This window comes from Drosophila sechellia, unplaced genomic scaffold (assembly GCF_004382195.2).
Source record: "Drosophila sechellia strain sech25 unplaced genomic scaffold, ASM438219v1 U_336, whole genome shotgun sequence".
NCBI lineage: Eukaryota > Metazoa > Arthropoda > Insecta > Diptera > Drosophilidae > Drosophila > Drosophila sechellia.
In genome coordinates this window covers 17,908-32,373 of record NW_022611283.1, presented here as the reverse complement: position 1 = coordinate 32,373, position 14,466 = coordinate 17,908, and the positions used below count along the sequence as shown (strand labels likewise).

At 43.5% G+C, this 14,466-nt stretch overlaps 1 pseudogene; it reads right to left on the bottom strand.

Annotated features, from left to right (window-relative positions):
* Positions 1-505: 505 nt before the first annotated feature.
* LOC116803232 lies at positions 506-14,348 on the bottom strand (annotated as a pseudogene).
* Positions 14,349-14,466: the final 118 nt, after the last annotated feature.

Sequence of the window (14,466 nt, the reverse complement as noted above, 5' to 3'; positions counted from 1 at the left end):
TCGGAGTTGACCTTGATGGACGCTGAGTTGAAAACCCATATCACGGCAGTTAGAGCCAAATCCTCATGGAAGCTGAAAGCTGGACAGGCTTTTCCACTCAAGCAACCTCCATATGGCAGTTAAGACTCCCTTAATAAAAGCCATATTAGTCCAACACTGACCTACGCAATCCAATGTGGAGTGTGCCTCCGGGACTCAGCTCAATGCGGAGTAATACAATCGCGAGCGCACGACATGCATCTGGGCTACCCTGTATGTGAGCAACCGAGTCATCGAAAAGGACTTAAAAGTTGTCCCACTGGGAACCAAATAAACTTCCACAGCAGCCGATATGCTGACAGACTTAGCGCCCACCCAACACGTTGCGAATCTTGTCGACCCTATTTCCCTTACACGTAAGATAGCATAATCTCTCCACGGTACAATTGTATACATTATAATTAAGAAGGCGTGTTGGCAGGATGTGTTGCTGTCGGCAGTTGGAGTCTGCGGTTGGAGTTGTGTCTTAAGCGGTGTCGCCGTAGGCGAAGTTTGTGCCGAACAGAGAGTTGCACACTTTCACGGCACGTTGAGACGGGCGATCTTCTTGGATCTGCCGTGGGGGAATTCCTGGTGTCCACCGTGATTCCCAGATGCTGCATGCCGTGGTATTGTCGCCAGATGACCCGTAGTCCGAGTAGCTGAGTCCCGGGCGCATCTGCAGGGAATTGATTACTGACAGTGAATATAGTTAGGTGGGCTGGCCTACAATGCAAAGAATGGTCGCCGGGTGCATGGTCTCCCAGCCAGAGGTAGCTCCGTACGCACTGGCGGCTTCTTTGGTTCCTTCGGCCGGCGGAACTGGAGTTCCGGCATCCCCTCCGGCCTGCTGGGCAGCATTGGCGAAGGTGCATCTCGGGTACGACATAGCCCTCGCGCTCCCACTCCGTGAACAGCTTGTAGATGGCAAACGAAGCCAGATTCAACATGGCAGATCATCATCCGGTGCATCGCCTCATCCTCGTTAGTGTCTATTGGTCCGCACCTATCTCCACCTGGTGAATACGGGAGGCTTAGGCGTCATCTTCGCAATTATAAAATCGCGCCAAGCCTTCTCGCAGGCCGCGTTCTTGGCTGTCATCTTTGAGTACCCTTGCCCACGATGAGTCGAGTTCACATGACAACGGCCGTGAATCCCCCGTCGGTATTGATGTCGATGGTGAAATCGCTGATGGTCACGCCCTTAACCTCGTTGAGGGCCATCAGAGCGTTTTTGGGAGCATGGACTTGCGCAGCGGCGATTCCGTCGCAGCTTCTTGTCCCGAGTGCGTTCTACGATCGAGTTAAAAGACATATATGTTATTGTAAAAATGTTAAGTAATTTCCAGTCTGTCCTTTCATAAGAACTCTAGTGATTCGTGTGTGTGTGCGATAAAAGTCTGGGAAAACTGTTCACCAAAGAATTCCACGCTTACCAGACGACTTCTTCCGCTTTTGGAAGATCTTTTTAAATGGATCTTGCCCCCGATGCCGCTGGCACTGGTATTGTCCTCTATAATGTCGACGGACGGTTCATCGTCGACAGAATCGGCTCCTCCTTGATGATAACTGCAAGGCCAGCTTCGAGGCGATGGCGTCCGCATCCGGATTTTGCTGTTGGACGGACGAGTTCGGCACTTGAACGGGACAGGAGTCGATGGCTGCTGAACAGCCACCGGAGTGGCCGGTGTCGGATATGAAGCCACCGGAGGAGACTGCTGCTCCTGGACATTGCGGCCTGCAACGCATTTGGATCAAAGGCTTGACGGTGGCATTGGGATTCTGCGTTTGCGAAAGAGTTAACCGATTAGTTAGCAAAGCAACGGGCTGGTCCAGTGGGTCGACAGAAAAGCGACTCGCTGGCCAACGGAAACCATCAAGTCGTCAAGTTACCCGGAAGCGTCAGGGTGGTCGGCTGGTCAACTTAAAACCATAGTTCAGGAAATAGCCATGGCCATTCCTGCGACCCAAGTGCCCCGAAACGAAGCTCTGCACCAGCGAGCCACCTGCCCAGCGACTGGGATCTAGGTAGGGTAACAATTCCCTCATTCATTTTAAGGGGTTAAAAACACCAAAGTCCGATTAACAAATAAATGCAGTCTTATGGTGAGTTAATTTTTCGCTAATGTATTCTGTTGCAGCGAGGTTCGAGAAAATCAAATTCTAATTCTAATACAATTTTCTCCGATATGCAAAAATAGAGTAATTTTTAATGACTAGTGCTCCATAAGTTACCAATTCTAAAATAAGTTAAATTTTTCTTTCTATTTTAGTAAAAACAAATCAAACACAATTCATTTTGGACTTGGAATAGTATAGTTATGGGGATCCTTCGGTCATCGGCTGAGCTCATGGTCGCCGGCTCGTTTCGGGCACTTTCGGTGGAGTGAATGGGATTGCTATCTGACCCAAAACTAATAATTTTAGTTACAATTTTGGGTGAATCCATTTTCAGTAGCCATAAAAGTTAGCGATAACGCAAGTCCAGCGTGAAACTATCGCAGTGCTAGCCATCTCTGGTGATCGAAAGCACGAACGGAGTGGAATGAGTGCAATGACCAAATGGGTGGGATACAAATGCAATGGAAGAGGGAAAGCTGGGTGGCTGGAGGTGCATTGTGGATGCTGGTGGAATTCGGACAACGATCTGCAGTGCAGACTCTGCACTTTCGATTAACCCGCTTTTAGTGGCTATTGCAAATGAGTTCACAATTGTAATGAATACACACACTTTCACTTTGTGCGCTGCAAATTATAGAAATAAAATCGAAAACTTTGTTATTTCACAAATCAAATATGGATGAGTCCAACAATGGTTTTGTTTTCGTGATCTATTTTCACTAGGGACACATCTCTTCACAGGAAGTTTAAACTCACACTCCTGCACACACTTGGAAAAATGCAGATTCTTACGTAAATGCCTCCAAAGACAAATGGCTTGTTGTTGCCGTGAGTGGACGAATTTTCCCTCCATCTTGATTTTTCGTTTTTGTAATTTAATTTTTCACTGTTCAAATCACAGAGATAAGCTTACTGCGCTGACGGGAAAAACCTAAATAGGGATGTAATGCATATATCAGAATATATCGATATTTGTTTCACATATTTTGAAAATCGATTCTTGTATTAAATATATTAGAGACATTTCACACTGGCCATAGTAATATAACCAAGTGAAGTTTATTTTTTGACCACAAATGTATAGTACTTTTAAAATATTTAAGCTGAAGACACTGTGCATTTAAAACACGACGAGTTAGAAAATGGCAATGCAATCACATATTAAATCTTTTTCATGACTTGCAAACACAATTTGGCAGTCCGCAGCGTGGGCAAAATCTATAAGGTTCCAATCAACGAAAAACAGAAAATGTGTTCACACTGTTTTAACAAGAGTTTTGCGTTTCCTCAACCACAGCAATAGGAAAGTTTGCGGATTTATGAAAATGAACACCGAATTAAGTGAATTAACTATCTGGGTTGGATTAATCGCACAGTTTTTAATATTTTTCATATATTAAACAAAATTATTATTCGTCAAAGTAAGGTGATACCTGTAACTCAGATAGTGTAGTTCGATGGAGAATTTTCGACATTCTTTTGCACATCTATAGAAAGTGCCAAGACAAATAATTTTCTGAAAAAAAGGAACATTTTTGAAAAGTTTGGCATGGCAGTTTTGGACAAACTGCTCTAGAATCTGGAGCATAAGTCTCAACGCCCTGACTTTTTATAGTTCCTCAGATCTAAAAATTCATACGGACGGAAATGGACAGATCGCGGTTTTTATTATTTTACGAAAATTGAAGCAGTAGTCAACCTGCGCTGCATATAGCTTAGTCCCAACTAGCACTTAAGGTTCGCGATGTTCCCAAGTTCATACAATCGGGCAGACGGACAAAAGACCATGGGAAAGCACGACTCGTTTGTAATCATAGACTACAGAGAACTCATATACACCCACTTACAAAAAATCAATTTAATTTTCGCTGCTCAAGTCACAAAACTATTGACAATGAAGACAAACCCGGATCAAATAAAACCACAAGTAACTATAGATTTATGTTTACATTGTAATATCTGAAACAAAATGATACAATTTTTATACCTTTTACTCGTAGAGCTATACTAGATTTGTTGAAAAGTATATAACAAGCAGAAGGAAGCGTTGCCGACTATATAAATTATATGTATTCTTGATCAGGATCAATAGCCGAGTCGATCAAGCCATGACCGTCTGTCCGTATGAACGTCGAGATCTCAGGAAATATAAAAGCTAGAAGGTTGAGATTCAGCATACAGATTTTAGAGACATAGATGTTGCGCAAGTTTATTTACAAACCGCATAAAACTACCACGCCCACACTTTTGAAAAATGTGTTGATTTTTTTCACATTGTATTAATCTTGTAAATTTGCAAGATCGATTTGCCTAATAACTTTTTTGAACCATTTTTCGATATATTTTCATAATGTATTATCTTCCATTATCCTAGAAAAACTATGAAATTTCGCGTTCGCATTCACACTAGCTGAGTAACGGGTATCTGATAGTTGGGCAACTCGACTATAGCATTCTCTCTTGTTTATCTGAGGTCCACCCAAATAATACGCCTCTAAGAGAAGGAATTGAACAACATTGTAAATGAACCAACACCACAAAAACGAAACAGGACGTAGAAGATTAATTGCCCTTCATACTAAAATATTGTAAGTACAAAACAGGAAATCTCTTAAAAATATAGTTCTTATAAACTATATTTAGGGAAATGTAAAGCGACAGCTAACTGAGCTCGCCAACCGTTGAAATCCGACGAACATAGCGTAAGGCTCGGTGGTTGTTTGAAGATATTCCAAGACGCACGCGCAAGGTCCACCTGCTCCTTGTCGGTTATGTGGTGGTGTCTTTGTCTGGAATCTCAGCCTTATTTCATTGTGACGATTATCGATATGATTGCGTGCTACGAGCTTTTGCTCGATCCTCAACTGTGGTGAAGGATCATGTAATGCCCGTCCTTCCTTGCCATTCTATACAGAAAATCCAAAAAGTTATCATCCTGAATGGCCCCTCACAGGAATACATCCTAGTCAGAGTAAGCAAGTAGGGATTTTAATACATTACAAGAATATATATTAAGCACGACTAAAGTTTTTTTACAGCTATTATACGGACGGAAGGATGATCTCCTTGGAAAATAATTAAATTAGACAAAATAGTTTTAGATTTAGAAACTTATCAGACTTGCAACCCAAGAAATAATTAAAAATAAAATACATTTCTGGCATAGAACACCATTACGCATGTATACAGTCGGCAGCCAAACACAAAACGAACAAAAATAAACATAGAAATAAGCGCTCTCATGTTATATAAATTGGAAGGAAAAAAATATTCTAGTTATTCTAGTGTCTTTGGTCTATGGCTTTACCCTACATACTGCCAACCATCCGGATGACAGACAACATCCTTGCTAGATCAAATATCTCTCATCGCCACTTTATCTCAAAATCATATCCAGGAAGTAACTATTCAGCTGACTGCAAGCAGAGGAAACTTTAATGTTGCCTTAATATACTGCCCTCCGACACTTAGATGAACAGTTCCATTGCTGGCAGTTCATCACACACAATTGAGAAGCCACATGCTACCCCCACCGTGCAACTGCCTCTCCAAGTGCCATAGATTTTGGGATCTCCAATGGCTTTAGACAGCAACTAATCAGGGTGAAAGTGCTGACAGAACTGTTACTGACCATCATCTGCCATTGATTGAAGACGCCAATCTTTCGAAGTGTTAAAAAAATGCTGTCTCCACAAGCGAGAATTCGGATCTTTAAAGAACACATCGAGGCTACTGTAGAACACAACATTTCCATTGACACTTGCAGTAGGTGAAGCGTACGTCGACTATTCACATCGGCGATCATTGAAGCTGCAAGCAGGCTACACCAAGTTGGTCTCACGGCCATAAGGCCTGCCATTTTAAGCTTGGAGGCTAGGGACTTGCTTAGCCACAAAAGACGCCTCAGAAGACAATACACCACGACAGGAGATCCTAGCATTTACCAGCAATATTCATACTCCGACGCTCAGACACGACCTATACCTTACCGCATGAAGTAATGATGCAACTAAAGGTTTTGTAGCCAAAAAAAAACCCTGGTTACTATGGCATAGACAAACCGAACTGCGAAATTTCTATAACGTGCTTGCTCTTGGGAAAATATTTAATGCTATGCTAAGATTAGATAATTTTCCCAGGCAATGAAAACGTGCGCACATTGTAATGATCCCCAAAGCTGGAAAGTCACCAACACAGATCGACTCATATCGCCCGATAATCCTGCTACCAACTTTCTCCAAAGTTTTGAGAGAATTTTTGCTTACCCGCTTGATGGAACTGCCGGAGGTAGGTAACACATCCCACAAGAACTAGCTTTGAACAGTCGGCGAATTTTTGGACGTGAAACAAGCGTTTGATAAGGTGTGGCATGAAGGTCTGCTATATAAAATGAAAGATCTCCTCCGAGTAGCCTATTATGCCATCCTCAGCTCCTTCATCGCTGATCGGCCCTTCGATGTTGCTGTACGAAACTGTCGGTCAAGCCTGGAACACATTCATGCAGGGTTCCACAGGAAAGTGTGCTTGGACCCTTCCCGTATACCCTGTACACTGCTGACATGCCAACTCCCGTGAACAACACCGATGAAGCCTCCCCTGCTCAGCTGCTCCTGGCCACCTACACTGATGACACCGTCATGCTTGCGTCGCACTCATCCTTTCAATTCAGCCCAATGCAGTTCAGGAATGGCTGCTGCAATCGAGCGATGGACTGGTAAATGGAACAAATCCATTACATTCACTAAGTCGGACTGTGTCACATTTACCCTGCGACCTCAAACATGCCTAGGTCTTCTCTTTGACGGAAATACCATTGACCACGTCTCATCCCACTGCTACTTCGGAGTTGACCTTGATGGACGCTGAGTTGAAAACCCATATCACGGCAGTTAGAGCCAAATCCTCATGGAAGCTGAAAAGCTGGACAGGCTTTTCCACTCAAGCAACCTCCATATGGCAGTTAAGACTCCCTTAATAAAAGCCATATTAGGTCCAACACTGACCTACGCAATCCAAGTGTGGAGTGTGCCTCCGGGACTCAGCTCAATGGGCTTGGAGTAATACAATCGCGAGCGGCACGACATGCATCTGGGCTACCCTGGTATGTGAGCAACCGAGTCATCGAAAAGGACTTAAAAGTTGTCCCACTGGAGACCAAATAAACTTCCACAGCAGCCGATATGCTGACAGACTTAGCGCCCACCCCAACACGTTGGCGAATCTTGTCGACCCTATTTCCCTTACACGTAAAGATAGCATAATCTCTCCACGGTACAATTGTATACATTATAATTAAGAGAGGCGTGTTGGCGAGGTGTGTTGCTGTCGGTAGTTGAGTCTGCGGTTGGAGTTGGTGTCTTAAGCGGTGTCGCCGTAGGCGAAGTTTGTGCCGAACAGAGAGTTGCACACTTTCACGGCCACGTTGAGACGGGCGATCTTCTTGGATCTGCCGTGGGCGTGGAATTCCTGGTTGTCCACCGTGATTCCCAGATGCTGCATGCCGGTGGTATTGTCGCCAGATGACCCGTAGTCCGAGTAGCTGAGTCCCGGCGCATCTGCAGGGGAATTGATTACTGACAGTGAATATAGTTAGGTGGGCTGGCCTACAATGCAAAGAATGGTCGCCGGGTGCATGGTCTCCCAGCCAGAGGGTAGCTCCGTACGCACTGGCGGCTTCTTTGGTTCCTTCGGCGCGGCGGGAACTGGAGTTCCGGCATCCCCTCCGGCCTGCTGGGCAGCATTGGCTGAAGGGTGCATCTCGGGTACGACATAGCCCTCGCGCTCCCACTCCGTGAACAGCTTGTAGATGGCAAACGAAGCCAGATTCAACATGGGCAGATCATCATCCGGTGCATCGGCCTCATCCTCGTTAGTGTCTATTGGCTCCGCACCTATCTCCACCTGGTGAATACGGGGAGGCTTAGGCGTCATCTTCGCAATTATAAAATCGCGCCAAGCCTTCTCGCAGGCCGCGTTCTTGGCTGTCATCTTTGAGGTACCCTTGCCACGTACTGAGTCGAGTTGACATTGACAACGGCCGTGAATCCCCCGTCGGTATTGATGTCGATGGTGAAATCGCTGATGGTCACGCCCTTAACCTCGTTGAGGGCCATCAGAGCGTTTTTGGGGAGCATGGACTTGCGCAGCTGGCGATTCCGTCGCAGCTCTTGTCCCGAGTGCGTTCTACGATCGAGTTAAAAGACATATATGTTATTGTAAAAATGTTAAGTAATTTCCAGTCTGTCCTTTCATAAGAACTCTAGTGATTCGTGTGTGTGTGCGATAAAAGTCTGGGAAAACTGTTCACCAAAGAATTCCACGCTTACCAGACGACTTCTTCCGCTTTTGGAAGATCTTTTTAAATGGGATCTTGCCCCCGATGCCGCTGGCACTGGTATTGTCCTCTATAATGTCGACGGACGGTTCATCGTCGACAGAGATCGGCTCCTCCTTGATGATAACTGGCAAGGCCAGCTTCGAGGCGATGGCGTCCGCATCCGGATTTTGCTGTTGGACGGACGAGTTCGGCACTTGAACGGGGACAGGAGTCGATGGCTGCTGAACAGCCACCGGAGTGGCCGGTGTCGGATATGAAGCCACCGGAGGAGACTGCTGCTCCTGGACATTGGCGGCCTGCAACGGCATTTGGATCAAAGGCTTGACGGTGGCATTGGGATTCTGCGTTTGCGAAAGAGTTAACCGATTAGTTAGCAAAGGCAACGGGCTGGTCCAGTGGGTCGACAGAAAAGCGACTCGCTGGCCAACGGAAACCATCAAGTCGTCAAGTTACCCGGAAGCGTCAGGGTGGTCGGCTGGTCAACTTAAAACCATAGTTCAGGAAATAGCCATGGCCATTCCTGCGACCCAAGTGCCCCGAAACGAAGCTCTGCACCAGCGGAGCCACCTGCCCAGCGACTGTGGATCTAGGGTAGGGTAACAATTCCCTCATTCATTTTAAGGGTTAAAAACACCAAAGTCCGATTAACAAATAAATGCAGTCTTATGGTGAGTTAATTTTTCGCTAATGTATTCTGTTGCAGCGAGGTTCGAGAAAATCAAATTCTAATTCTAATACAATTTTCTCCGATATGCAAAAATAGAGTAATTTTTAATGACTAGTGCTACATAAGTTACCCAATTCTAAAATAAGCTAAATTTTTTCTTTCTATTTTAGTAAGAAACAAATCAAACACGAATTCATTTTGGACTTGGAATAGTATAGTTATGGGGATCCTTCGGTCATCGGCTGAGCTCATGGTCGCCGGCTCGTTTCGGGCACTTTCGGTGGAGTGAATGGGGATTGCTATCTGACCCAAAACTAATAATTTTAGTTACAATTTTGGTGAATCCATTTTCAGTAGCCATAAAAGTTAGCGATAACCGCAAGTCCAGCGTGAAACTATCGCAGTGCTAGCCATCTCTGGTTGATCGAAAGCACGAACGGAGTGGAATGAGTGCAATGACCAAATGGTGGGATACAAATGCAATGGAAGAGGGAAAGCTGGGGGTGGGCTGGAGGGTGCATTGTGGATGCTGGTGGAATTCGGACAACGATCTGCAGTGCAGACTCTGCACTTTCGATTAACCCGCTTTTAGTGGCTATTGCAAATGAGTTCACAATTGTAATGAATACACACACTTTCACTTTGTGCGCTGCAAATTATAGAAATAAAATCGAAAACTTTGTTATTTCACAAATCAAATATGGATGAGTCCAACAATGGTTTTTGTTTTCGTGATCTATTTTCACTAGGGACACATCTCTTCACAGGGAAGTTTAAACTCACACTCCTGCACACACTTGGAAAAAATGCAGATTCTTACGTAAATGCCTCCAAAGACAAATGGCTTGTTGTTTGCCGTGAGTGGACGAAGTTTTCCCTCCATCTTGATTTTTTCGTTTTTGTAATTTAATTTTTCACTGTTCAAATCACAGAGATAAGCTTACTGCGCTGACGGGAAAAACCTAAATAGGGATGTAATGCATATATCAGAATATATCGATATTTGTTTCACATATTTTGAAAATCGATTCTTGTATTAAATATATTAGAGACATTTCACACTGGCCATAGTAATATAACCAAGTGAAGTTTATTTTTTGACCACAAATGTATAGTACTTTTAAAATATTTAAGCTGAAGACACTGTGCATTTTAAAACACGACGAGTTAGAAAATGGCAATGCAATCACATATTAAATCGTTTTCATGACTTGCAAACACAATTTGGCAGTCCGCAGCGTGGGCAAAATCTATAAGGTTCCAATCAACGAAAAACAGAAAATGTGTTCACACTGTTTTAACAAGAGTTTTGCGTTTCCTCAACCACAGCAATAGGAAAGTTTGCGGATTTATGAAAATGAACACCGAATTAAGTGAATTAACTATCTGGGTTGGGATTAATCGCACAGTTTTTAATATTTTCATATATTAAACAAATATTATTATTCGTCAAAGTAAGGTAAGATACCTGTAACTCAGATAGTGGTAGTTCGATGGAGAATTTTCGACATTCTTTTTGCACATCTATAGAAAGTGCCAAGACAAATAATTTTCTGAAAAAAATGGGAACATTTTTGAAAAGTGTTGGCATGGCAGTTTTGGACAAACTGCTCTAGAATCTGGAGCATAAGTCTCAACGCCCTGACTTTTTATAGTTCCTCAGATCTAAAAATTCATACGGACGGAAATGGACAGATCGCGGTTTTTATTATTTTACGAAAATTGAAGCAGTAGTCAACCTGCGCTGCATATAGGCTTAGTCCCAACTAGCACTTAAGGTTCGCGATGTTCCCAAGTTCATACAATCGGGCAGACGGACAAAAGACCATGGGAAAGCACGACTCGTTTTGTAATCATAGACTACAGAGAACTCATATACACCCACTTACAAAAAATCCAATTTAATTTTTCGCTGCTCAAGTCACAAAACTATTGACAATGAAGACAAACCCGGATCAAATAAAACCACAAGGTAACTATAGATTTATGTTTACATTGTAATATCTGAAACAAAATGATACAATTTTTATACCTTTTACTCGTAGAGCTATACTAGATTTGTTGAAAAGTATATAACAAGCAGAAGGAAGCGTTGCCGACTATATAAATTATATGTATTCTTGATCAGGATCAATAGCCGAGTCGATCAAGCCATGACCGTCTGTCCGTATGAACGTCGAGATCTCAGGAAATATAAAAGCTAGAAGGTTGAGATTCAGCATACAGATTTTAGAGACATAGATGTTGCGCAAGTTTATTTACAAACCGCATAAAACTACCACGCCCACACTTTTGAAAAATGTGTTGATTTTTTTCACATTTGTATTAATCTTGTAAATTTGCAAGATCGATTTGCCTAATAACTTATTTTGAACCATTTTTCGATATATTTTCATAATGTTATTAGTCTTCCATTATCCTAGAAAAACTATGAAATTTCGCGTTCGCATTCACACTAGCTGAGTAACGGGTATCTGATAGTTGGGCAACTCGACTATAGCATTCTCTCTTGTTTTATCTGAGGTCCACCCAAATAATACGCCTCTAAGAGAAGGAATTGAACAACATTGTAAATGAACCAACACCACCAAAAACGAAACAGGACGTAGAAGATTAATTGCCCTTCATACCTAAAATATTGTAAGTACAAAACAGGAAATCTTCTTAAAAATATAGTTCTTATAAACCTATATTTAGGGAAATGTAAAGCGACAGCTAACTGAGCTCGCCAACCGTTGAAATCCGACGAACATAGCGTAAGGCTCGGGTGGTTGTTTGAAGATATTCCAAGACGCACGCGCAAAGGTCCACCTGCTCCTTGTCGGTTATGTGGGTGGTGCTCTTGTCCTGGAATCTCAGCCTTATTTCATTGTGACGATTATCGATATGATTGCGTGCTACGAGCTTTTGCTCGATCCTCAACTGTGGTGAAGGATCATGTAATGCCCGTCCTTCCTTGGCCATTCTATACAGAAAATCCCAAAAAGTTATCATCCTGAATGGCCCCTCACAGGGAATACATCCTAGTCAGAGGTAAGCAAGTAGGGATTTTAATACATTACAAGAATATATATTTAAGCACGACTAAAGTTTTTTTACAGCTATTATACGGACGGAAGGATGATCTCCTTGGAAAATAATTAAATTAGACAAAATAGTTTTAGATTTATGAAACTTATCAGACTTGCAACCCAAGAAATAATTAAAAATAAAATACATTGCTCTGGGCATAGAACACCATATACGCATGTATACAGTCGGCAGCCAAACACAAAACGAACAAAAATAAACATAGAAATAAGCGCTCTCATGTTATATAAATTGGAAGGACAAAAAATATTCTAGTTATTCTAGTGTCTTTGGTCTATGGCTTTACCCTACATACTGCCAACCATCCGGATGACAGACAACATCCTTGCTAGATCAAATATCTCTCATCGCCACTTTATCTCAAAATCATATCCAGGAAGTAACTATTCAGCTGACTGCAAGCAGAGGAAACTTTAATGTTGCCTTAATATACTGCCCTCCGACACTTAGATGAACAGTTGCCATTGCTGGGCAGTTCATCACACACAATTGGAGAAGCCACATGCTACCCCCACCGTGCAACTGCCTCTCCAAGTGCCATAGATTTTGGGATCTCCAATGGCTTTAGACAGCAACTAATCAGGGTGAAAGTGCTGACAGAACTGTTATCTGACCATCATCTGCCATTGATTGAAGACGCCCAATCATTTCGAAGTGTTAAAAAAATGCTGTCTCCACAAGCGAGAATTCGGATCTTTAAAGAACACATCGAGGCTACTGTAGAACACAACATTTCCATTGACACTTTGCAGTAGGATGGAAGCGTACGTCGACTACTTCACATCGGCGATCATTGAAGCTGCAAGGCAGGCTACACCAAGTTGGTCTCACGGCCATAAGGCCTGCCATTTTAAGCTTGGAGGCTAGGGACTTGCTTAGCCACAAAAGACGCCTCAGAAGACAATACACCACGACAGGAGATCCTAGCATTTACCAGCAATATTCATACTCCGACGCTCAGACACGACCTATACCTTACCGCATGAAGTAATGATGCAACTAAAGGTTTTGTAGCCAAAAAAAAACCCTGGTTACTATGGCATAGACAACCGAACTGCGAAATTTCTATAACGTGCTTGCTCTTGGGAAAATATTTAATGCTATGCTAAGATTAGATAATTTTCCCAGGCAATGAAAACGTGCGCGCATTGTAATGATCCCCAAAGCTGGAAAGTCACCAACACAGATCGACTCATATCGCCCGATAATCCTGCTACCAACTTTCTCCAAAGTTTTGAGAGAATTTTGCTTACCCGCTTGATGGAACTGCCGGAGGTAGGTAACACATCCCACAAGAACTAGCTTTGAACAGTCGGCGAATTTTTGGACGTGAAACAAGCGTTTGATAAGGTGTGGCATGAAGGTCTGCTATATAAAATGAAAGATCTCCTCCGAGTAGCCTATTATGCCATCCTCAGCTCCTTCATCGCTGATCGGCCCTTCGATGTTGCTGTACGAAACTGTCGGTCAAGCCTGGAACACATTCATGCAGGGGTTCCACAGGAAAGTGTGCTTGGACCCTTCCCGTATACCCTGTACACTGCTGACATGCCAACTCCCGTGAACAACACCGATGAAGCCTCCCCTGCTCAGCTGCTCCTGGCCACCTACACTGATGACACCGTCATGCTTGCGTCGCACTCATCCTTTCAATTCAGCCCAATGCAGTTCAGGAATGGCTGCTGCAATCGAGCGATGGACTGGTAAATGGAACAAATCCATTACATTCACTAAGTCGGACTGTGTCACATTTACCCTGCGACCTCAAACATGCCTAGGTCTTCTCTTTGACGGAAATACCATTGACCACGTCTCATCCCACTGCTACTTCGGAGTTGACCTTGATGGACGCTGAGTTGAAAACCCATATCACGGCAGTTAGAGCCAAATCCTCATGGAAGCTGAAAAGCTGGACAGGCTTTTCCACTCAAGCAACCTCCATATGGCAGTTAAGACTCCCTTAATAAAAGCCATATTAGGTCCAACACTGACCTACGCAATCCAAGTGTGGAGTGTGCCTCCGGGACTCAGCTCAATGGGCTTGGAGTAATACAATCGCGAGCGGCACGACATGCATCTGGGCTACCCTGGTATGTGAGCAACCGAGTCATCGAAAAGGACTTAAAAGTTGTCCCACTGGGAGACCAAATAAACTTCCACAGCAGCCGATATGCTGACAGACTTAGCGCCCACCCGAACACGTTGGCAAATCTTGTCGACCCTATTTCCCTTA